The sequence below is a fragment of the Mustela nivalis genome (assembly GCF_964662115.1).
Source record: "Mustela nivalis genome assembly, chromosome: Y".
NCBI classification, from domain to species: domain Eukaryota; kingdom Metazoa; phylum Chordata; class Mammalia; order Carnivora; family Mustelidae; genus Mustela; species Mustela nivalis.
Window position 1 is genome coordinate 32,444,823 of NC_139041.1, and position 26,795 is coordinate 32,471,617.

Sequence of the window (26,795 nt, forward strand, 5' to 3'; positions counted from 1 at the left end):
GGGGATAGCCATTGTCGCTAATTATACCAACCATACAGTTCCCCCGATCGCTTGCAACTCCCAGGAACATAGACTCACCCTTTCTGAAGTATCTGGCCAGGGACTATGTTTAGGCCCCGTGCCCGCTTCCCATCAGGCTCTATGTAACACCACCATCCGGAATACCCCTCCTGGTGATTATTATCTAACAGCTCCCAACGGGACATATTGGGCTTGTAGCACCGGCTTGACCCCTTGTGTTGCGGCCCGAACTTTAGATGCCGCTGCAGACTATTGCATATTAGTTCAACTTTGGCCCAAGGTAACTTACCATAGGTCGGGATTTGTCTTTGACTTCTTCGAGCAAAAGCAAAGGTCTCGATACCGGAGGGAGCCCATAACTCTGACTATAGCCCTGCTATTGGGCATCGGGGGAATAACAGCAGGTATTGGGACAGGAGCTTCCGCTTTAGTCCAAGGAAATCAGCTCATGCAGTTACAAGTTGCTATGAACGCTGACCTTGAGGCCATAGAGAAATCAATCTCAGCCCTAGAAAAATCCTTGACTTCCTTGTCGGAAGTTGTACTACAGAACAGGAGAGGGCTAGACCTCTTATTTTTAAAAGAAGGAGGATTATGTGCAGCTTTAAAAGAAGAGTGCTGTTTTTATGCCGACCATACCGGGGTGGTCAGAGAAACAATGGACAAGCTAAGAGAAAGATTAGCCCAAAGAAAAAGAGATTCTGAATCCCAACAAGGCTGGTTTGAAGGTTGGTTCAACCGTTCACCTTGGCTCACAACCTTATTATCCACCCTCATGGGGCCCCTTATCATCTTATTACTAATTCTGTCAGTTGGCCCTTGCATTATAAATAGGCTTGTCCAATTCACTAAAGACCGCTTGTCCGTAATTCAGGCAATGGTACTAACACAACAATATCAACTTTTAAAACGATCAGAGTCCCGGACAAGCTTAGAGCAGGAACAAGACGAATGGATATAAGATTCTATCCATGATAAAGAAAAAGGGGGGAATGAAAGACCCCTCCCCCAAGAAAAAGCCCCCTCCCCTAGAAGATAGATAGGATAACTAACCGCTTGTTTGCTTTTCTGTGAACCGCTGGCTTTTAGGCGTAGATTAGGTTATTAATTGCGTGATTAATCGCTCTCTTGCCCTTCTGTAACTGCTTGGCTTATAGAAATAATGGAGACGCCATGATGGCATTCCTCCCTTCCCCCTTCTTGTTCCCCTCTCCCGCCTCTCCCTTCGCGCGCGCAGGCCCTCATAACCAATCAGCTTGTTCCCCCTTCGCGCCGCTCTCTTCGCGCGCGCGGGTCCCCAAAGCCAATCAGCAAACTCCACATATGCCTTTTTCAAAAGTTCAAACTGTCCACCAATCAGTTGCGCCCCACCCAAAACTTGTTTGTACCTTCCTATAAAAGACCCCGCTTCACTCCGGTCGGTGTGCTCGGTTAGCTGAGGCTGCCGAACACCCGCCGGTACCTGCGCGACAATAAACCTCTTGCTGATTGCATCCAGTGGCAGTGTTGGATTCTTGGGTAAGGGGATCCGCGGGTCTTTCAGGCTTCCGCAGCAGCCGCTGTCTCCACACTGAATTGTGTTTCTCCCTAGAAAAAAACAAACACTTACAAAGAAAGAGGGGAAGGTGACGAGGAAGCATACAGGAACATGTTTTTAGCATTTGAACTGACCTTGGGTGGCACTGCAGACACAGACCGGACCTGCCCTCCGAGCAGAGCCCCACGCCCAGACCCTGCGACTGCCATGCTGGCCTCAGGGTCTCTACTTAAGAAACAGATCTTCTTCTCATCCTGTCCTGCCACGCTATGTCTTGTTCTGTCTGACGTTTGTTTTCTTTCTTTCTTTTTTTTTTTTTTAAGATTTTATTCATCTATTTGAGATCACAAGTAGGCAAAGAGGCAAGCAGAGAGAGAGAGAGGAGGAAGCAGGCTCCCCACCAAGCAGAGAGCCCAATGTGGGGCTCGATCCCAGGACCCTGGGATCATGACCTGAGCCGAAGGCAGAGTCTTTAACCCACTGAGCCACCCAGGCGGCCCTGGCATTTGTTTTCTGTACCAAAAAACAGAGATAGGGAGATAAAAAAAGACAGAGGACAGATGGCCAGATGGATAAAAAGCAGGCAGAAAAACAACATCATTGCTTGGTGGTACCGGAAAGGAAGCATCAACTGTTTTCCAAGCGACAGGTCAAGGAAGATCCCTTTCTTATTTAGAACAAGATCTGAGAAAAAGGCATTTCCAGGGCTCCATACAGTGTCAGGGATCAAGGGACAAAGCACACATACCTCTGAATGGCACACAACTACTGACAAAGAAATGTGACCAGCCCATTCTCCTGGACACTGGGGTTCAAGAGGTTCTCCCTGTCTTGAGCTGCTGCACCCCCTCGCCCCCTCCAAAATCCGACGGAGGGTTTCCCATGAGAATGACGTGGGAAACAGAGGCAGAAGAAAAGTTATTAAATTTCCTTACTACCTAGAGGCCCCTCAAATGGAAACTCCACTGCCTCCTCCTTAACAGTCCGCTAAGGGCAAAAGGCAGTCCTAGCCTGCCCCACCCCCACCCCAACCAGGATCCTGCAAGTCTACGTTAACATATAAAAACTCCTTTGGAAATTTCCTTCATCTTTAAACCCTCCAATATACGTGCTGGCCATCAGCCCCAAGCACACGGCCCACCGATAGACATCTGAAGGGTCTCATGACTCGGGTTTTATTAGACGGTAACAAATGGACCTTCTCCCAACAACAGCTACCCCCTCAAGGTCCTAGAAATCTTGTTTCCAAAATTCCTTAGACACGGAGGCGATCCCTAACCCCGTTCCAAATTGCACATAGAGAACGGGCCACTCCTCATGACTCCACTGCCCCAGCATCTCGTCCTGCCCACGGGTCCTGTCCCCGCACTTTAATAAACCACCATTTTGCACCAAACACGTTTCAAGAATTCTTTGTCGGTCATTGGCTCCGGACTCCACCGCACTGAACCTCGCTTATGTTCTAAAACTTCATGAAGACTACCTAGAGGGAGGGGATAAGGAGAACCCAACTGATCATTTCAGGCGCGCCGTAAGCGGACCCTGTTCCGCGAGGTGTCCCCTTCACACAGGTGGACATCCCAGCTGTCCTCAGTGAAGTCCCAAGGCCGGCCAGACAGCCGACGCTATAGCAGCCCATCACCCGCTGTTCGTAAGACCATCCTTCCCACACCGACATGACGAGCGCAGACTCTCATCTTCATAACCAGCCCATAACGGTTATACCACAAACGCTTATTAAATCCACCAGTGAACGAATGCTTGCGGGCACGACAGCAGAAGCCCGCACTGACATTCTGCCCCCATACGCTAGTCACTAAGCTCTCCAACCTTGTATGGAGAGAAACCAGTTAGGGTTAGGAGACTAGCAAGCCCTGTGGTTCAGAACATCTCAACGACATTAGCTATGGCATCGCAGTAATAGTTCAAGAACACAATTATGGATGAAATCGTAACATAATCGGAAGCATGATGACACGCATGGGTCTTGAAGGTATTATACAAAGTGAGACAAGTCAGGCACAGGACGCCAAAGATACCAACTCTTACGTGTGGCGTTTGAAACCAAACAAAACCAATAAACACCAAGAAGAGCGCAACAACATAAAACAATGAAATCCAATACACAGATGTGTCGGAGACGGAAAGTAGGGGTAGCTATCGTCGGTGAAAGGGGTCAAAAGGCAGACTATCCATTAGAAAATAAGTACTGAGGCTATCATAGGCACCACAGTGATGACTGTTAGTGACACTGCATTGTTTATTTTGAAAGTTGCTAAGGGAATAAATCTTAAAAATTATAATTGCAACTGAAAATGAATAAAACACTTAAGAAAGAAATTGGTAGTCTTCGGCTCAGGTCATGATCCCAGGGTCCTGGGATCGAGCCCCACATCGGGCTCTCTGCTGAGCAGGGAGCCTGCTTCCCTTTCTCTCTGCCTGCCTCTTTGCCTACTTGTGATCTCTCTGTCAAATAAATAAATAAAATCTCAAAAAAAAAAAAAAAAGAAATTGGCGGTGACACGAAGAAATAGAAGGACATTGCTCAGAAACGGAAAGAACACTGTTAAAATGCCCATACTACTCAGAGCAATCAGCACATTTAATGCAATTCCTAAAAAACGTCCACCAGTATTTTTCACAAAGCTGTAATGAACAATTCCAAATTTTGTATGGGACCACAAATGGCCCAAATTGCGAAAGCAACGTTAAAAAAGAAAAGCAAAGCTGAGGCTTTGTTCGGGACGTCAGGTTACATTAAAAAGCTGTAGACATCAAGATAATACGGTCCTGGCAGAACAGACAGATGCACGGACCCAAGTACAGAGCCCAGAAATGAAACCACCATAATATGGTCAATTAATCTTTGACAAGGCAGGAAAAGAATATCTGATGCTTACCGCTTTGGAAAACAGTACGGGGGTTCCTCAAAAAGTTGAAAACAGAACGACCCTATGACCCAGCAGTCGCACTACTGGGTTTTTACCCTAAAGATACAAACGTAGTGATCCGAAGGGGCACGTGCACCCGAATGTTCATAGCAGCAATGTCCACAATAGCCAAACTATGGAAAGAAGCTAGATGTCCATCAACAGATGAATGGATCAAGAAGATGTGGTATATATACACAATGGAATACTATGCAGCCATCAAAAGAAATGAAATCTTGCCATTTGCGACAACATGGATGGAACTAGAGCGTATCATGCTGAGTGAAATAAGTCATTCAGAGAAAGACAATTACCATATGATCTCCCTGATATGAGGAATTTGAGAGGCAGGGTGGAGGGCTTGGGGGGTAGAGAAGGAAAAAATGAAACAAGATGGGATCGGGAGGGAGACAAACCATAAGAGACTCTTAATCTCACAACTGAGGGTTGCCGACCGGAGGGGTTAGGGAGAGGGTGGTGGGGTTATGGACACTGGGGAGGGTATGTGCTATGTTGAGTGCTGTGAAGTGTGTAAACCTGGTGATTCACAGACCTGTACCCCTAGGGATAAAAATACATTATACGTTTATAAATTTTTTTTTTAATTTTTAAAAAGAAATAAAGAATATTCAATGATTAAAAGATCATCTCAAAAAACGGTGTTGGGAAAACTGGACAGCAACATGCAGAAGAATGAACTTAAGACCACTTTTTAACACTATACGCAAAAACAAACTCAAAAGGGATACAAGACCGAAACGTGAGAAACCACAAGGAAACGTGAGCATCTTAGAAGAGAACACAGGTAATAACCTCTGTGACATCGGACATAGCAATTTATTTCCAGATTTGTTTCCTAAGGCAAGGGAAATGAAAGCGAAAATCATCTTCTGGGAGTACATCAAAACGAAAAGCTTCTGCACAGCTAAAGGAGCCATCACCGCAAGTACAAGGCAGCCTATCGAATGGGAGAAGGGAATCGAAAATGCCATACCTGGGCGCCTGGGTGGCTCAGTGGGTCTAGCCTCTGCCTTCAGCTCAGGTCATGATCCCAGGGTCCTGGGATCGAGCCCCACATCGGGTTCTCTGCTCGGCAGGGAGCCTGCTTCCTCCTCTCTCTCTGCCTGCCTCTCTGCCTAAGTGTGATCTCTCTCTGTCAAATAAATGAATAAAATCTTTTACTAAATGCAACATTGGATGAGGGGTTAATATCCAAACTATATAAGGAACTGATACAAAAAACAAATACCGCAATCAAAAAATGGGGTCAGAAGACATAAACAGACATTTTTTTCCGAAGAAAACCTACAAATGGCCAACAGACATGTGAAAAACAGGTCAATATCACATAGCATCACTCGCCATCAGGGAAATACAAATCAAAAACACAATCCAGTGTCTCCTCCTACCTGTCAGAATGGCTACAATCCGTGACCCAAGAAACAGCAGGTCCTGGCAGGGGCAGAAGGGGGACCCTCTTACGCCGCTAGTGGGCATGCAAACTGGTGTGGCCACTCCGGGAGAACAGTATGGAGGGAACTCAAGAAGTTTACAGTAGAAGTACACTAGGATTCTGCAGTCGCACGACTGGGTATTTACGCCCCAAATACATAAACAGGAATGCAAAGGGATACACGCACCCTGATGTTCCCTGCAGCATTGTGTACAAAGCGAAGATACGGAAGCAGCCACGTGTCCAGGGACTGATGAATGCATAAACATGCGAGACAGATAGATACAGGCGCAGATCTAGATACAGAGGAATATTATTCAGACATAAAAAAGAATGAAATCTTGCCATCTTCAAGGACATGGTATGAGGCTAGAGATTATAATGCCAAGTGAAATAAGTCCGTCAGAGAAATACATGATTTCACGCATATGTAGAATGTGATTAAAAAAAAAAAAAAAACAAGCCAAAGGAGAGAGAGAGGCGAACCAAGAAACAGACCCTTTCCTCTAGGAACAAACTGATGGTTACCAGGGGCGAGCGGGTGGAGGTTGAGGTTAGTAGGTGATGGGTTCGGGAGGGCACTTGTTGGGGTGAGCCCTGGGGGATGTCGGAAAGTGTGCAATCTCTCACTATACCGCGCCCTTGAAGCTAACATAACACTGCATGCTCCCTCTCTAGAATTAAAAGGAAAACTTAAAAGAAGGTATAATCCCAAGAAAAAGAATGGTACCTATCTATAGCGATGGACGTGACCTAGACTTAACGCTCTGATCCTTTTGCAATATAGACACACATCGAATCACTGTCGTACGCCTCAAAGTAACGTACTACTTTACGTCGTACCGATATAATATAATACTTTATAATACTTTATGACAATATATTCAAAGAAAAATATAAACAGAAGCATTTTTAAGCTCGAGACTCTGATACTTTTTCTCATGTGTGCAACTCATGAAATAGCTTCCATATGGAAAAAAAAAATTATTACAGCAAGATGTTAAGAACAAAACCAACGGACCTCCAGAAGCCATATGCAAATCAAAATAATACACAGCCTTCAGCAAACAGCCTGCTGAGTGCCATCTAACAAATGAGGGTATGAACCTGATGATGTCGTAATCATCAAATACAATGTAACACTGAGACATCAAATACAATGTAACACAGAAACATCAAATACAATGTAACACAGAGAGTAGCGCGGCAAGGAGCCCCTGGCATCTACTCCCATGCCTAGGCAGGTATGATAAGAGAACACAAGGCACGTATCACAGACGCCCACTCTCACATCCCAAGGACTAGGTTTTATACAGATTGGCAGTTTAAAATGCAGACGGTGCGCTGGGGACACCTTCATCTGTCCAAGCGACGAGGAGGCTCAGGGAAGAAACCCAGCTCCACTACCACCAGCTAAGGGGTCCGGTTTGGAAGGAAGCCAGGTAGGGGAGAGCAAGCCTGGCGTAAAGCCAGCAAACATGACTCTGTGTTCAGAATTCGAGACAAGTGTAGAGAACCACATGGCCGGAACTAGTTCTTAATTGCTCCACTATTCAATATTTTGCTCCTAGATACACTCATGTATTCATTCTTTCTACCCAGCATCATTGATCATCACGTAGAGCAGCTCTTCCTACATGCTACAGTGCACAGGAATCATGCAAACGTCTCGGGACAGAATGCAGGTGTAGTTCCCGAGGACAGAGTGGGCCGGGAGATTCTGCCCTAGGAACGGCCTTCCTGGGCATGCTGATGCTGCCTGTCTGTGGACACCCCATCCAGGGCACAAGGGATACCCAGAAATTCCTCTCGTCCATGCAAAAGAAAAAAAAAAAAAAAGATGAGGTTTTCCTCAAGTGTGTTTTTACCCTCCACCTTGGCTGGGACACGAAGGAAAAAAAAAAAGTATGCACTTTGTATTCTGTCCTAATGTTACATTACATTATATGTATATACACACACCCCTGTGTTTAGAGAGGAACATTACCCATTAATCGTACTGGTTTAGAATGTGTTAGGAGCGTATCCTCAGACACTCACGGTTCCCAACAGTCTACTCTCTGTATATCACCACTGTGCGTTTATCCAGGAAATGTGGGGGTTGTGTGCGTGTGTTTTCCTAATTCAAGATGGTACAAAGTAGTGAAACGGTCTGGATACAGACTCCCCTGGCTCCCACGGTCTCGTCCGCAACACACCCAGAAAATCCACCTGGTCACTAGCTGTCCTGCCGCATTCTCCACGGACACCTGGAGAGCTGGTCACTCCATCTCCACTCAGGACTTGTAGCCCTCTCCGGCTGCCTCAGCTGGTCCTGGGAACTCTGGGTGAGCATCGGATCTGCAGCTGGCACCTTTGCCAGGAGGTCTAACCTTGTCTCTACAAGTGTGTTGGAGGTGAGCATACTCTTCAACACAGTGAGACCCATTATAGCCCAAGACATTAAGTTCAGCCTCCTTCCTCCACAATCCCCTTCAGGAGCATGTGTAGACACCGTGTGCTCTGAGAGAGTAAAAACTTTCCCTTTACACTTTTAGGTTCAGTGACTGGAGCATGCAAATTAAACTACCAATTAAACAGATGAACAGAAGTAAAGGTGAGAACCCCATAGGGTAAAGGTATGTAGAAGTACATGCCTATAGATTCCGTTGCTGATAAGTATTTTACATGCAAGGGGTGGGATTCGAAAAAAGAAATTAAAACCTCCAAGAGCTAGTTAGACCCAGAAGTCTATATAACAATTTCACAAAGGAGGGATTAATTGTTGAGAGGAGACTAGACAACTAAGGAAGGAGAATCTGGGCTTCTAGGGGTGGCAAACTATGGAAAAGAAATACATGATGGAAATTAATGCTAGAAAAGGATTTGGTTAGTAAGGTTCGTTATGCAGACACAAGTTGGTACCCTCTGCCAGGAGTTAACAGTCCACTCTAGTGATGCAGAGATGTTTTCTCCTTGATATCAGAGAAAGCGACCGTTTTCCAAAGAAACTCTGTTACCTTTGCAAACAGTAACATATGCCCTGTTTTGAGGCAGAAAGCGGATAGATTCATTCCATGGCTGACATCTAATTCCTTTTAGCTCCAAATAATCCTTATGCCAAAGCGGCCCATTCTGAGTGCCTTCCTTTGCTATGTCAGAACATTACAAACTTTTTTTCGTTACCCTTCTTTAGTAAGAAACACTCCTCCTTCACCCCAAACATCTTTCTTTGCTTATTTGGTGCGTGTGTGACTCCCAACCTCGTCCATCTCTTACGAAAGTATCAGGGACCCCTGAGCGGCTAAGGCACCCCATGACCCCATGGCCATCCACAAGACTATTTCTAACAACTTCTATTTCAAAAAGTAGCAGTGGGGGGGGGGGTGCCTGGCTGGCTTGGCGGGTAGGAGCATGCAACTCTCAATCTCAGGGCTGTGAGTTCAAGCCCTACGTTCAGTATAAGGATGGTCTAAAAATTAAAAAAAATAAAAATAAAAATAAAAATAAATAGCTGTGTACAAGATTTTACGAGGAGAGGCTGTCTCTCCCTCCACATCATGGCCGTGGGGAACACAAGGGCGTCCCGAGGCACAAGCACAGTCCGAGGCAGGTGACAGGTGTCTACTGGTTGGGCAGCACACAGATGGGGTACACAGGTCCAAGGCTGACTGCTCAGCACTTCAGGTTAAGTTACCCCACTCCTACCGCTGACAAAGTGTAGTGGGGTCTGTTCCCATGTGCGGTCCAGAATTAGGGAAATTATAGCACTCAAGGAGGCAGGATTCATGCCTGGGGAGTCTGCTGTGGCCCACAAGGGACTCAACAGGAGACTGGGGTGGAGAAGGAAACATGCAAACCCCAGGACTCGCCAGAATTCTCCCCTTTCATATGCACACAGCACACTCCCTGGGCATTCAACCTCCTTTCTCCTAGCTGACCACCTTTTCCTGGAAGAAAAGAAAAGCCTCTGATGATCTCCCTTCTTACCTTCACTCACTACTGCTGGGGGTGGGACATGGGGAGATGGGAACCCAGACTATTACAGAATAATACAAAACAAACACTTTGGGCTGTAGAGCTAATCAGACTCATTTCCTAGCTTCCCCTACTTGGTGAGAAAGGCATGACGTACCCCCGCTCAATGCCACCAATCTTTGGAACCTCCAAATTTGGGGCCATGATTTTCAGATGCTTCCGATCCGACTCATTCCGCAGACACTAGAGGAACGGAGGCAAAGACTGCCGTGCCGTGCGCGGGACAGGGCCGTTCTGTGAAGGACAGAGCTCCAGAAGAAATGCTCTCGACCTGATGTAATTGAATTCAGGTTTGCTTTACCACCCAGATTAGCCTGTAGGCCAGGCAGGACGGCACGATGCTGTTGAGCCACTCACGACTGAAAATAATCTTGGTCTTCAGGGATGAGGGATGTGTTCAGACTCTTGCATGCATACGGCTGCCCAGGACGGAAACCGCGAATCCGCTCCTGGAACCAAAGCTGCCCGGTTCCCCTGAGCCCCCTTTCCAAGCCGCACTGCCGCAGACAACGGACAATCGCAGGTCTTGGTGTTCTGAAGAAATACACATCCGCTTCCATCACAACCTACAAACGGGATGATCCCAACAATGGCAAAATATGACAAAAGAGATAAAAGCCAATAAACACTTCCATGACCCTTGAAAACAGAACGCAAAGGCAAAAACTTGGATTCCTGCAGAAATTCCGTTACCTTTTTTTTTTTTTTTTTCCTTTTAACAGGAATGCAAACTCAAGCTTGAGGGGGTTAAGGCAGAGGGAGAGAGAAAGACAGAATCTCAAACAGGCTCCCTAAGCAGCAGAAAGCCCAAAGCAGGGCTCGAACTCATGACCCACAGATCACGACCAGAGCTGAAATCAAGAGTTGCCAGGTGACTAACGGAGACATCCTGGTGGTGTGCCCTCTACTTGATCATTTTTAAATTTTAGCAGCATTGTTTCCCTCTTTGATGTAATGCACAGGACAGTCAACACATTCTTTTTGAGCTCGATATAAAATAAACCATTATGGCTTTGACTATGAGAGCCGAAGTATGTTACCCTGAATGTCAGATCATTTCTTTATTTTTTTCTTAAACATTTTATTTTTTTGAGAGAGAGAAAAGAGAGGGAGAAGCAGACCCCCACCGAGCAGGGAGCCCAAGGTGGGGCTCGATCCCAGGACTGCGGGATCATGACCTGAGCCGAAGACAGATGCTCAACCCACTGAGCCCCCCAGGAGACCCTCCAAGAATTCCTCTAAATCATTTAAATAATTCACAGTCAACAAATGGACGAGCAAAACAATGAAAACTCATAATCACAAGATACGAAAACCTGTTGAAATGACTGTGTCATACACTTGTAACGAATGTCACCCTAGTATCAACTAGGCTTCCAAAACGATATTTAATTACACAACTCAACTTAAAAAAACATAAAGGTAAAACTTTAAATGTTCAGTAACATCAGAATCTTGGAACACTGCATCAAAAACTAACGATGGATTGTATGGAGACGAACATAACCCAATAAAGATTTTTTAAAAAGTTGTTACAAGAGAGTCTATGCAACACATCTTGATATAAGTGACAATAAATGACTTTTCCCTAAATATTAAATCTGAGTCAGCGCAAATGCTGATCTGTGCATCGGTGCCTGCGGACGCGCAGTGGACCTCCTCCAATGGGTTCAAACCAACGATATTTCAGATGACATAGTCAATAGCTTTTTCTATTTCCAGATTCCCATGTTATTTAATACCCCAAGCAATTTTAATCACTCTGATGATAAAGTTGAGTAGTTAGGACACATGAAAATGACCATAGACTACTACTTGTAGACACAGGTCATGTCATACATGCATATAACTATATACATACAGACACATCCGTGTGCGTGTATACCAACACAAGGATAAACACCACCGACTTCGCCGTATAATCAGCTCCAAAGCACAGGGTCGACGGGAACGTCAAAACCACCGCCTGGAGTCCCTTTCCCCATTGCGTTCCCACACAACAGGGACCGTGTTGGTCGAAACCCTACCCACGGGCCGCCATATGCAAACATCTTCCCGGTGAGGTTCTGAGAACCCTGCTTAGTACAGCTCCGCCTCCGGTGTGTCAGGTCTGCGCAGCGGCTGTCGCCCCCAGCACCTCCACACCCGCTCTGCGGTGCTCTGTGGAGATGTCATTCTCAGAGGCGAGCGCGCGCCAAGTCACCGACCAGCGTTATCTAGAATCACTCCAAGGACCCTCGCCCGAAGCATTCAAGGTTGTTCCGGACACATTCTCAGAGGCAAACCAGCCATCACGGATGCTCTACAGGTGAAGGTGAAGAAATATCTCTGCTCTCTTCCAGAGCTCCGACGGGGGTCTGCACGGCCAGCCACCGCCTGGGGCCACGACCCACCATCGCGGCACCAGAGCTCCCTCCGAGCTCCTTTGAACTCAGCGCCGCTCCTGCATCCCTGCACTGTCTGTGCCTGCCTCCCCCAGCCACCGCGGCAGAGCGTGAGGCTGCCTCGCCAGCAATCCCTGAAATATTTACTATCGGGTCCTTTGCAGAGAGAGCTGGCTGGACCTTGGTCTGGAATCTTGATGAGGGCTGGAGAGAACTCTTCTTCTGTGTTCAAGGCGTTCCTCGTCTCCGGGGCTATCAGCCACGGGCTCCTGTAGGACACCCGACACGGCGTCTCCGTCCATCCCAACTGCCTCGTGACAAGATAACGGCCTAATGATAAGTGACGATATATGAATCACGGGCTGAAATAACCACAACGAAAGGAAATTAGGAAGACACACGCGGGGACAGAGCACGAGCCGAGAGCTGGCCTCAAGACACATTCTCCAGCGGACGCAGTAGTGCTGCTGCGGAGAGGAAAGGAGACCTGAACAGTGACGCGCTGTTTCCCCCAGAATCACCTCCCGCTCCCCCGGCGGCACCACCGTAGGTGTCCACGACCTCATTCCACTTCACGGTGGCCCTTTCCTTTTGCAAAAACTGTTGGGGCTCAGAGCTTCTGAGGGAAAAAGATCCCTGTTTGGGTGATCGCACACCGCCCCCTACCCGCCGCCCAGGGAGACCCACGTATGGAGTCCGGTGTGGGCACGGAGAACTCGGGGACACTGGCAGGGCAGAGCCTGAATTCTTCTCTGACATGAAGTCGCCACGCGGAGCGCTAGCAAGGACACCGAATGCTAAAAGCCGGCCGCGCTCAGAACAGCACAGGGACGCCCCGTGTCCCGGCGGCTGAAGCTCGAGGCCAGAGTTGGAAACGGTTTCGGTGCCCAGGGCTGCTCTTCCGAAAAGCTGTTTTTCTTCCCCACCCCGGGGCCGTTTATTGGCTCTTTTGTTTGGTCTCTGGTGACGTAAGGGTCCGGGAAGCCTTGCTGTTGCAAAACGTAATAACTCTTGCCGTGAAGACAGACTGGTTTTAATGACAATCACCTGATGTATCAATTACTAAGAAATTGCTACCGGGCGATGAAAGGTCTGTACACGGAAATCCTGATACAACGGCGCCTCGGAGGGAGGGACAGACACCCCCGGGAGACCCTGATAATAAAAATGTCAAACCTAGCGCTAAGTTGGGACCAGACAAATACCCTTTGGGGGGTCCTTTCATAGCCAAGCCCATCAGGCCTCATGGAGACCATGAGCAAAGCCTTTCCCCATTTTCTTTTCCCGACAGGACGATGGAAGCGTCTGTCATCATCAAGGCCCAGCGAGAGGTGTTCTACGGGAACGCTACACTGGCTGCTGTTTTTCTGCAAAGCAAAGTCTATATACCACAACAAGAAGGAGAAAGAGAGGAAAAGACAACTGAAACCCCAAAACCAAAAGCAGAAGGAAAGTTAGGACCATGAGGAAGGAAGCACCGGGTGGTTTCTGGGTGACATTGGTTTAAGCTCAAGGCTCTTCCCGGGTTTGGGGCAAAAATCTGCTTTTTCAGGCTTTCGTGTCTCCTCTGTGCCCCTCGGGGAAGGAGGGTGTCGCTCCGGGCCAGCAGAGCCCAGGACCCTGAGCGCGAGGGACCAAGGCTGTGGCGACACGCGGCGACGCGTGCGGCGAGAACACTCCCTCCGTGCTCTCTCTCAGCACGCGAACCACCCTTGTCGCAGGCACTTGCACGAGAGAACCGAAGTCTCCACCCCGGCTTCTGGTGTTGGGGTAAAACACAAGTTTTGCCTTGTTTGGGTTCTGGACCATGTAGCCTCCCTGACTTCGGTTAAAAAAAAAAAAAAAATAGGTTACTCTCTATGCTCTGTGCACCGAACTAGATCCCCCGTGTTTGGTGTTTTATTTTGGTTTTCTTGTTTGTTTATTTTGTTTTTTGTTTTTGTTTTTGTTTCAATCTTCACACCTGCAAACCTCCGCGTGTGTTTCTCCCCCAAAACACGCACCAAGAAAAGGGTTCACAGTCAAGGAGGTTAGAAAATGCAAGGCCTCCCGTCCACAGTCTGGATTTGCCCCCCTCCCCCGGTCAACCTCCAGCCATTCTGGCTGAGTCTCCCCACTGAATTAAAGGACAGTCACATTCATAATATCAGAACTCCTTTGTGTTCACATTCTCAAATAAAAGAAGACTGGCCTCCTTCACGACGCCCATAGGTATCTGTGCAAATTGTACCTTTTTTTTTTTTTGCAAATGCATCCAGTGTAAGGTTGCCTGCTTTAGGCCAGGTCTGAGTTCTGCGCTGGTTAGTAGCTGAACCCCACCGAGACCCAGACTTGCTTACAGAGCTGAGGACCTGAAGGCTTTGCTTTCCAGTTTTCGGAGACGCTCCCCTGTCCGATGCACTCGTTACCTAACAAACCTTCTCAAACTCAACGCAGCATTTCCGTTTCACGCCGCCATCTGGCTGCTGTAGCTTCGTCCACTCCCTTCCCAAACGCTGCGCTCCCAGGCATGAACTTATTTCCTAACAATCGCATTTATCTAGCACGGCAGCCTGTTAAAAAGAAACAATTCGTTCAGCACAGAGGATGAAGGGCAGGGAGTTGTAAGGTCTCAGGGTTATTCCTGGCTTTGCCACTGGCCGGCTCTGGGAGCTTGAGAAACCTCCCTGGCCTCTCAGGGCTGCAAAATTGTTCCTTTGTATTCGATGGGAGCACAGGGAGGGTCTCACCGGCTAACAAGCGAGTGCGAGATCGGTGTCCACCATCAGCACCGGAGGACAGTGATGCCGTGTCACCAACGTTCACATGAGCTGAGAAGCGAAAGCAAAGCTGGACGCAGTCGCCCTACAGTCCGTGCTGCTAAGGAATGTTGCGACAAAACCGTGTTTAGCAGAGTCGGTGAGTTTGACAGACACGTCTCGAGGGGACTCCCTCCACCAGGTGAGCCTTGAACAGGCCAACAGCCGGCAAGAAGGAAGGAAAATCTCCCTGCTCCCCTGTCTACCCTGAAGGGCTGAGCAGAGACGGACCTCCAGAGTGTTGCAAACCCAGCACTGAACCTTCTGCCACGGGGGAAGGTTCGCGAAACACAGGCAGACCACGTCTCCCCCTCCGATGGTTATAGTACAGAAGCAGTCAAATGAACCCAAGTTGGCCCCCAAACCAACCCAGCTTCACCTGCCCTCTCGAGGGTAAACACAGTAAACCACACCGTGAATAACCATTTAAAAAATGCATTTTCAGACCCCGTAAACCGAGTGCACAAAACACAACTGTAACTGTTTTCTGTGTCCCCGAGCATTGTCAGGAAGAACTTTCCTTGTGTTCCTTATCCAGTGATGGGACGGGGAGTCTGTGGGGTCATATGCCTCTGTTTCCCTTGACCCCTCCAGGTTCACTCTTAAAATTAGAAACCCAGCCTTATTTCACATGGTTGGTTAAATGAAATTCGGCAAAGCGCTGTACTGGCATAGAAGGGGAGAAAAGCGTCATATTTTATAAAGATAGATTTTGTGGCTTGAGTAACGGACTCACTTCAGCCTTAAGAATACATGACGGTACACATGGTAATTTATTAAGTAAATATTCGTCAAGGAAAGGCAGGAAAGAATGAAAGAAAACATGAAAGAGAGATGAAGTCATTTCCAATGACTATAGTATGATGTAAAATGTAGTGTTTGTGTACAGCACATTCAAAGAATTCATAAGCAGTGCTTTAAAAAAATGCACGTGAGTGATAATCATGGAAAACGTTATGCTTGCAATCCGAAATAATGTTTAATTATTTTTTTAAGATTTTATTGATTTATTTGACAGACAGACATCACAAGTAGGCAGAGAGGCAGGCAGAGAGAGAGGAGGAAGCAGGCTGAGACATTGAGCGGGGCTCGATCCCAGGACCCTGAGATCATGACCTGAACTGAACGCAGAGGCTTTAACCCACTGAGCCACCCAGGCGCCCCCTAAATGATGTTTTAAAATGATCTCTAACTCATTAATTGTCCCGAGCTGCATCTGAGAAGGACAGAAAACATTCTTTTATCCACACATTTAAAAAATAACATTTCACTCGATTTCTCAAAGTTTAAAAAAACCCCTTTCCTTGCTAAGATTTGAAAATCAAGCAGGGAAAAAAGAAGTAGAAGAAGAGCCTTGTCCTGTTCTTCAGGACTCACACGAAGACGGGTTCTGCTTCACATGTTAACTTGGTACCTGTTCTGCGTATAATCAACAGAAGTTCTACGTTTGAATTAATCTAGGCGCTCCCCAAGCGCGGACCTCACTGGGAATGACCCTTTTAACCTTGATTCAGCATCTCTTCTTCCAAGGCAAGTGGATTAATACGGCTAGACGAGTTTTGCAGCACCGTTTCTTGCAATTTCTAATAAGTCTGTGGGCCAGAATGTGCTGCCTTTTATAATCTATCAAGTGCTGAATGTTTCGCCAACCACGGGCTGTTTCTCAGGATTTTCTGCATTTTTTGATTATGAAAATCGTTGCTGTGTGTGGGACCTGGAGGCTAGTTTTCTTTCTCAGGTTGTCGAAGAAGAGCTAGTTCAGCTGACTTCAAAAGGAACAATGTTTCCATCGTCACTGGCCATTTCACTTAAGACTTTGTGAAAAAGATTGGAAGATTTTACATAGAGACACAGATAGATAGCTATATGGCTATAATTAGTTACTATATAGATACATATTAGTTTTCATATACGCTATTACATACATTATATAATGTAAACATAATCTGTATCGACAGACGGTTATAACACATTATTACATATCGATACACATTATATATATGTCATATACATCTATATATAATTGTTCAGTATATATATATGTACAAAGTCAACGTTAAGGGGGAAAATATGGAAAATTACATTTGCGAATAAAACATTTCCTACAGATTGGGTAAGCCATGGAGAGTGTAAAAGTTTTTTACAAAATACAAACCTCATTAGCAGAAATTGCTAAGATACCATATGAAATCATGCAAGGACACAATCTCGCTGGGATGTGTTTAGACAGTTATGTTGTTTTAATTAAAATCTACCTTGGAAGGGCTTCAAAGCGAGACATTATGCATTTTGTCACTGATAACGTTTCCAAATGTGTGTATGTGCATATATATATAGATAGATAGATAGATATGTATATACATATATATGCTCACTTTTTTTTAAATAAAGATTTTATTTATTTATTGAACAGAGAGAGAGACAGTGAGAGGGAACACAAGCAGGGAGACTGTTAGACAGAGAAGCAGGTTTCCTGCCGAGCAGACAGCCCAATGCGGGGCTCGATTTCAGGACCCTGAGATCATGACCTGAGCCAAAGGCAGAGGCTTAATGACTGAACCATCCAGGCATCCTATATCCCCATGTTTAATAATAACTCTATATAACTGTGCATGTGGGGATTGGGGGTGGGGGGGGATAAGTATGTTTATACACAGTTAGACATAGCATTAACACTGTCTTTAATTTTGGTAGAAAAAGCTATTTATTTTTTTAGTTTTTCTTTTTTAATAGTCTCTACACCCAGCGTACAGGTCGAACTTAGGACCCCAAGATCTCGAGTCGCATGCCACACCGACTAAACCAGCCAGGTGCTCCAAGTATAGAATATGATTTAAAACTGGATCATGAAAAAAGAAAAAGTGGATGGTGCTTTCTGTCTAACTGGAGAACATCACTGGAGAATTTGTAAAAGGGAGATGAATTTGGCCAGACTTCTCTTCCTCATACTCCGCATCTATGTACAAAATTTTGTGTCTTATAATTGCACCAGAAACTCTCCCGGAAACAGACTTTGCACATGACTAGTTCCATGAAAATAAAGCTTTCTATTGACATTTCGTTCCTAATTAGACCCAGAACAGAACAGATTTTCCTTTGTCCTTGGTGAGAACGAGGAGATGAAAGTGGCACAGATTCCTCGAAAGTGAAATAATCAAAAAGAAAAGCGAAATGCCTGGTGGTTCAACACGTGCCCAGGAACACACCTTCAAGGTCGGAGAAAAGATTGCAAAATACCTGCAGTGTTGGATTTCAGCAAAGGTGGACATTTGATGCAGGGACCCCAAGCTACTCAGCCAACTGGGGTAATGACTTCATAAAAATGTCCTTTCATTAAAACAGAAAATATTCTTTATAGGGGCAAAATGTGGTTCCTTACTGCCTTTTTATTTTAATGACATCAAGGACATTTCCATTTGATTCCAGAATCAAAGCAAAATAATGGAGGAAGGAGCAGATCACAGAGGACAGATCAGTAGGAAGATAATGACGGCCAATCCCACTTCTTCTTCGAAACCCGGGTGTTTTCTCATGGACGCCTTCGGAGACCGCTGTCGGAGCAGAACTTGGGAAGGAAACTGTCCATCAGGTCTGGAAGTTAGAAGTCAATTGTGGGAAATTTAGTGGAGTTAAACAAATAATGTGAGGTTCTCAAACGGACGGTTGGAAAGAAGCTGAAGTCAAAAATGGAAAAGAAGAAGGAGAAGGAGAAGAAGAAAAATCCATGCAATTAAAATCTTGTAAATATGATCTCCAAGAATGCAGTTTTTCATGTCTGTGCCTCACTGCGAGACCCCTCACACCTAGAACCCGGTCTCAGGTACAGAACAGGGATGAAGGAATTCACACTAACATGCCTGTGTTTCCATAACCAGGTAATATTCCCGGGAAGAGCCTGAAAGTCAAATATCACATCAAATCCACAGAACAGAGGTAGAGAGACTGCCAAGACCTTTAAGACGCTAATTCTCATGGCTTGTTTGGGAAAAAGATTGTATTTATTTATTCGAGAGAGAGAGCACAAGCAGGGGGAGAGGCAGAGGGAGAAGCAGACTCCCCGCTGAGCAAGGAGCCCGATGCAGGACTCGATCCCAAGACCCTGACAACAGGACCTGAGCCAAAGGCAAACGCTTAACCCATCGAGCCACCCAGGTACCCCAGCTGCTAATTTTTTTTTTTTTAAAGAATTGATCTGACAAAGGACAGAATAAGACGAACTTCAATAACTGAGTGATCCCACGTCTTTTACCTCAAGTCACAGAAAAAGGAGAAATGGCTTCAATCGGCAAGAAATGACAGCTGTCCTGACGTTTTCTGACGCCAATCGCTGCTGTCCTGAACTCCTTCCACAGACGCCGTGGAGCCCGTGGTCAGTGGATACTATATTCCAGAGACCCCGGGCACGACTTCACTCTCCCAGTTGAGGCCCTGATCTCCCGTCAGCTGAAGTGTGTGTTTTGGCGCACATGACGGAAGCCAACACCAGCTGCTGACACAGGAGCTCCCCACGGCTGGGCGCCCCATGAACGGCTGAAACCACCTGCACTGCCCGCCTTTGCCTGCTACAGAGGAGATGGGAAGTAAGCCAGGTCTGCACACAGAGGCAAACGTGTTGGAAGAAACGTCTCCCTCTGTGCCACCACATAGCCTTCTGGAAGGAAGACAGATTCACAAGCAAGGCAGACATCACCGCATGCAGACGGATGCCGCGATCACCCAGGCCCACGAAAGCAGATTCTGTAACGACGCACCCCTGATGGGCTTCCAAGACCAAGGGCCAAACACAATCTCGAGAAAATACGCAGTGTGGTCAAAGAGGGTTACCAGCATTTTGGCTGTTGGTTTTTCTTTTCTTTCTTTCTTTTTTTTTTTTTTTTTTTTTTTTAAGATTTTATTCATTCATTTGACAGAGAGCGATCACAAGCAGACAGAGAGGCAGGCAGAGAGAGGAGAAAGCAGGCTCCCCACTGAGCAAAGAGCCCCATGCGGGGCTCGATCCCAGGACCCTGAGATCCTGACCTGAGCCGAAGGCAGCGGCTTAACCCTCTGAGCCACCCAGACGCCCCTGGCTGTTGGTTTTTCATATAGCATGTCCGGTACTCAAGTCTGGATTCACTTTGTACGTTCATTGTTTCAACAGATACAGACTAGAGATACAATGTTGCGCAAACTCGGCTTAGACGCCGCCCTCAGGAAGCTTACAGTCTACGCTGGAGATCTGTTAACTTAATGAAAAAGAGAGGAATTTAATTTAAAAAAAGAGAGAAGGTAGCAAGACACCCAGAAAGAATGAGAGGGGGGGAGAGAAGGAAGGAAGGGGAGAGAGAAGAGAGGGAGAGAGAGGAAGGGGGGGAAGGGAGGCACGACAGAGCAGCCGTAGAAGGTAAATGTGATCGTAGCTGAGAACGGGAAGTGCATCAGGCTCGGGGGAAACCCTCTCGCCATCGCCGCCGGTGCCACAGGGAGGGGGAACCCCCCCTTCAGAGTCAGGGCTGCACTGTGAGCTGAGCAGGGACATGCGGGGGCAAGCAGAGGGGTTGACAACGAGAAACAGAGGTCTAAAGACAAGAGTTGGGCGGGCGCGGATTATCTGTGTGCCTGAGTATCTTCTTCGCAGGGGCCGCTGTGCTACGAGGTGGCACGTTGAGGTCAGAGGCAGGCAGGTAACAGACACAGGACAACCAGACGCGTCCGCCCCTGGACCGGGTCCCGCCACGCTTGTCGGCTCAGCCGCCCCTTTCTTCCTCTGCTCCCTCACTAACTTTCCGAGACGAGCCGGGTCTAAGAGAACAAGAGCTTCGACTTTTGAGAGAGGGGGAAGGTAGGGTAAATCCTAAGACCTCGAGTATGCAAAACGACTGCTCTTGGAAATTGTAAAAAAATGAGATTAAAAATTAATGGGCCCCTGATTGTTGCAGGCAATGGAAACCTTCCTAATTGCTTTAGGGTTTATTAGAGGGCACGGAAATTAGACAACTCCTGAACTCATGTTTCTTGACGGCCCTCCCCAGGAAAACAAAAACAAAACAAAACAGAACAAAACTAAGAATTCACAGAACCAGATCAGAGCTTTTTAGCACTACTCATTTTTTTTCCCCTCTTTCTAGATCAACATGACATTAATATGAATTGTTTACAAGGTTCAGCTAGAAAACATTTTGGGGTTTTCTGTTGTTGTTGTTGCTGCCTTTCAGTCATGAAATATGGAAAAGGAAAAACATGATAAACTCAAAAAACAACGTTGCTGCCCTAACGGACAGAGTTCTGAAGAACACAGAGACAGCTGCCCACCCCAAACTACTATATTGGAAGTTATTTATGGACCCCTTGGATTCTCCTGGCATATGCCTGCCTCTGTGCCCTGAGACACTTCCTCCCCACAGACACCCAGGCACCCACTGTCTACAGTGGCTCCGGGCTTCAGAGCTGGGACAAGGGCTGGCCCCAGTGGGGCTGCCATCTTGTCCACTCTAGTGGGAGCTACGGCACTTGGACTCCATCAACGTACCTCATCTCCCTCTCTCACATGTGAAATCATGAAGTTCCAGACTTCTGGGTGTGGGTATTCCCAGTGGTTGGCTGGAAGGCCTCCCCGTACAAGGCTGTTCATACCCAGTAGAGCAGATCGCATAGTCAACAATAACTCTACCTCCCTTTCTGCCCCAGTGGACTTTTCCAGAAGATCTGTCTTCCGCCTTAGACACGTCCAAACCACCATCGCATCGTGCCATGTTTCATTGTCTTGCTGGGACCAGATCTGGAATGCGTGGTCTTTTACTGGATGTCCTTGGGCTTGCATCTCATAGTAAAACATCATTGCTTAAGGTCCCCTAAGGCATGTCCTACATTCTGGGGAACCCAGGCACAGACAGTAGGGACTTCCTCATGCCGGCAAGCAGACTCCTATGGACGGGATTCAAAATCCACATCCTCCGACCTCCCTGAAGCAGTAGGGACGGTACTGGTGTTGGTTAAGTGCTGAGGACATGTCTCACAGCAGTGATCTCACAATTACCAAGGCTTCCCTCTGTGGAACACTGAAACCAGCCGCAGGAGGAAGACAACACTTTGGAGATCCAGAGACCACTGCCACTGCCCTGAACTGGAACGAGGACACAACACATGTGCGGCGTATAGAGGGGGGTGGTTGCTTTCAGTAACATGGGAAGCCTTGGAAGAAAAAAGGGACACGTGGCTAACAGTCCATTTCATGGATTCTGTGCAGGCTAGGAGACCCCATAGGTAGCTCTATGAAGGGCAGGTCTACTGAAAATCAAGACCAGAATGGAGAGTAATGGTGCAGAGGAGACCCGATGTCCGGATGTGGAGTCGTGACGGGCCCGGTGTGTGAAAACAGGCCTCGGGAGGGGACGAGCAGTCCCTGAGACTTCTGGAAGGCTGACAGAAGGATCTCCAACACTACCTCCCATGGAACACTCCTGATGGCCTCACTCCACTGCTTCCTTTGCAATGACCTCACCCAGAGCAGGCGCCCCTCCTCAAGACGCACCCTCATCATTCTTTGTGCCCCCAAGAGTTGGGATTTTCAAGGTTCAACCTGCATTAGAATCACCCAAAAGCCTCAAGCATGGACCGCCGAGCCCCACACTCATGGGTCTCAGGAGGGTCCCAGGAACGCATCCTTCCGCGACGTTCCCAGCCCACATGGTTCTGGCTGGTCCCCGACCACTGCCGTGGTCCTCTCCTCAGATCTCATCACAGACGAGCCAGGCAACAGGAGCCCCAGCTCTGCGGAAACGAACAGCCTGTACGCCCGAGGACAGACACCACCGGCCTCACTCACCCCAGCGACAGGGCTGCGTGTGACGGTGCAGCCGAAGACAGGCTGGGGGAAACAGCCCACACCACTAGACAAGGCACATCCCTGGCATGGTGGCATTCACCTGTGACACGCGCTTTGAGTTTCTGAAAACTCATCCAGAGCAGAGAGAATGACACGTGCAACAGCAGACCCAGAAATGGCCTCTGGACATAAGAGGGAGCTGGCGGACCTCAGTGTAGAGCTAAGAGGAGGTTCGAGGGTAAGAGGGGTCGGGATGCTAAAATGAACGGCTCCCATAAAACAAGAGCCGCCCCCCGCCCCCGCACCTGAGGTCCTGAGGCTGTCCCCTGGGAGGGTTCAGAGGGCTCCCGCGTCACTGAAGCAATAGAACGTGCAGGGGAGGAGCGATCAGTGTAGCACGCTTTGAAGCGACTCAGCCGGTGTGTTCCCTGGGCCAAGGCTGAGAAGAGATGACACAGCCAAACAAGTAGATTCCCTTACATTGATGGCCTTGATTGGATTTTTGGAATGACACCCGCCCATCACCAGCAAGGTGCATTTTCATAGGCATCAACCCAGAGCAAAAAAATCAGAATTCCTGATGCCCAGGAATCTTTGGATGACTCCCTGCGTGTGCAATTCTAAGCCAAAGGCATCTTGTTGGTTATGTGCAAAGAAAGACGCTTGCAATGCCTCCCTCCATAGCATCACTTCCCTCTTTGCAGAGGAGGCAGAAATCAGGGAGGCAGTCGCAAGAGCAGAAAACAAGTATAGAACTGCAAATAGTCCAGTGTGAGCAGACACTAAAAATATACACTCTACCTCACGTGCATGAGATTTCCATGTAAAAATAATTACACGCATATTATTATATGCAAATACATGCCCGTACAGACCTCCTGAAAGTCCCATCACTGTAAACATCATTTAAATAGAACTCAGTTCAGAGACACCTGGGTGGCGTAGTCGGTTAAGCATCTGCCTTCAGCTTGGGCTGTGATCCCAGGGTCCTGGGATTGAGCTCTGCGTCGGGATCCCACTCAGTGGGGAGTCTGCTTTTCCTCCCCCTCTGCCGCGGACTCCACTTGTGCTCTCTCTCTCTCTCTGAAATAAGTAAATAAAATCTTTAAAAAAAAGGTCTTTGGAAGAAGAGACACATCCAGGTGGGGACTATCTCTATATGCCTTCTGCACTGTGACAGTCCCCTCTGTTTCCAAGGAAAACCCTGTGCTGCATTTTCCAACTGTGTGAATTCTCTTCCTTGGTTTATGGTCATTGTACACCACACAGAGCCCAACTGGGGTTTTCTTTTTTATTAAAAAAATAAACAAAGCCAGCGATGAGACATCGCGTCTGCCGACTTTTTAATTATATTTTGATGGCTTTTCAGGAATAACACCTTTCGGCGGTCATACATCAAAAGCAAACGAAATTAAACCCACACCTGAGGGCCCACCAAATCACAGACATCTTTACAGAAAACAACACAAAATTAATTTGAAAAATGTTGATTTTTGAAGACTTTTTTTCCTCCCCTCACTATTAAATGTGTCTTCTAGACATCAAAAGGCGATCCCTTTTATTAGTGTTACTTTCCGAGATTGCTAACCAGGCCGCAGTATTTGTCAGGCTTGCAGGCGTCTGTAGAAATGTTCTTCTGCCCCTGGGAGCTGGTGTCTCAGTATTTCTCCCGCAGCTTGGCTTCCTCTCTCCTGCACAATGGGCCTGTCTGGGTGACCTGTTGGCCCGTGCATGGTGACTTCCAAGGGTGATGAGCATCACAATCCACAAAGGGGTAGGTCTAACCCCTGAGGGCTAGCTGTAGGCGGTTTGAAGGACCTTCTCAAAGTCACGTTAGTTAAAACACCATCAGTGCTACCAAAATCTCCAAGAACCCTCCTTGCGCCAAGATTCAGCATCTCTGTTTGCCCTAGGAAGCACGCTGGGCTCCACATAGAGTTTTTGTCTGCTCCTCACTCCTGAACAACTACTCCCAACAACTTCCAAATTTTGCCTAAGATCCTGGCACCTCAACGAGACAACAGTTGAGTGGAAACATGTACCTTGCTGGATCAGAGCCTGGAAAATATTAGAATCTCATGCCTTTAAGTCATTAAACCTTCGGTTATAGTTTTGTAGTATTTTTAATTATTGGAACTCTATTAATTTTATTCAAGAAGTATTTACTGGATTCCCCCATTTACTGGTGCTGGGAAGCCACCCATCCTCTCTTTCTTTCTTTTCCAACAAGCATTCATTGAACCCTTCTTGGCGCCGGGAGACAGTTTGAGGCTCCAGAAGTGAATGAAACAAATGTCATTAAAACCACCCGAAATGAATTTATAGAAGTTCCCATAAATGATGAATAGCAAGAGATGCCTGCCCCCCCACCAGATGCATGAAACAGATAATGACCATGGTGGTAACCGAATAAAAAGCAATAGTTTCTTAAGCATAGGACGATTATGGCAACAAAAACACTGGTTATTAAGCTCAGGATCGCAGCAGCATGCAGTACCGTGATGTTTTACGTGTGTTGTACTCCATCAACAACAAAGTATCCGGAGATTGGCCCCACCAGTGCCCTTCAGACACTGTTTCGTCGTAACAGGCCTAACGTTACCCTATCAGTAAAGAAGACTAAAACGGGGAAGCAATGCAATTTAGCAACACAGATTAACCTCAAAAACGTGTTGCCATGTGAAAAAAGCCAGACAGAGGCTCTTATGTCAGGTATCATCCCGTGGACGTTAAAAGCCCAGAACAAGTGAGGCACCTGCGTGGTGCAGTCGGTTAAGCATCCGACTCTGGGTTTCAGCTCAGGTTGGGATTTCAGGGTCATGAGATCAAGCCCCAGACCGGGCTTCACGCTGAGGACAGAGTCTGCTGAAGTCTCTTCCCTCTTTCCCTCCTGCCCCATGCTCTCTCTTTCTCTCTCAATTAAGTAAATAAATCCTTTAAAAAAAAGCCCTAAAAAAAACAGAATAGGTGACTGTCTAGACATAGAAAGCAGGTTGGTGGTGACTGGAATCTAGGGGTTGCAGCAGGGATCAAATATGCGTGGACACAAGTGATCTTTCCTCGGGTGATGGGAATTGTCTCCAGCTAGATTGTGGGGATAGTCACACAACTGCATAAATTATTTAAAAAAATTAAACATGTGAGTTCTATGGTATATAAGTTACACCTCAATAAAGCTGTTAAAAAAAAGCGGGGGGTGGGGTAGAAATGGCCCTAGACTGGGAACAATGAAATAGCTCATCGTTAAGGACCATTAATCTACTTCTCCCCATAGTTTCATATTTATCCCGTTGCCTGGTTAGAAAACCTACAGCTTTTCTGCTTTGCTCTCACACGGATGCCTTGCTCAGAGCAATTCTGAGACCAGGGGTTGGAGGGGCCTTCCCACTCCAAGCAAGTCTGCGACACCAACTGGACACCCTACAAGTCAACTCAATTCTGGAACCTCCAATTATTCTCCAGGCTACAAGCTCCCCTATATTACACAAATTTCTATGGTGGCTTCATCACAACCCACCCTAATTCCATGCCAGTCCTTTTCCCCTTCCTGGACGTTGGGGTTTCACATGGACATTTCCAAACTTCTAACTGGGGCTTGGTCTTTGTAGTGGCCAGCCCCCAACCATGAGCCCATCAAGTCATCTCACTAAAACACAAGATGTTCTTATCACCCGGGGGCTTATAAAGGATTTAGGAGATCTGTTCGGAACTGTAGGCAGAGACCAGTATCTGCTTTTCCATTAGCTCCCATTCCTCTATTCGGAAACTGCAAACACTCTGCATGGCTTATGCAACCTGCTTTTTCAGGTGAAATCAAGCCGCCCTTCAGACACAGGCATCCGTCACTCCTG

The 26,795-nt window shown here is 47.1% G+C and overlaps 1 protein-coding gene across 3 annotated transcripts in view; it reads right to left on the minus strand.

Annotated features, from left to right (window-relative positions):
- Nucleotides 1–26,795, minus strand: part of LOC309856867 (steryl-sulfatase-like) — a 490,902-nt gene that overhangs the window by 141,106 nt on the left and 323,001 nt on the right. The gene's annotated exons all lie outside the window — the stretch shown is intronic.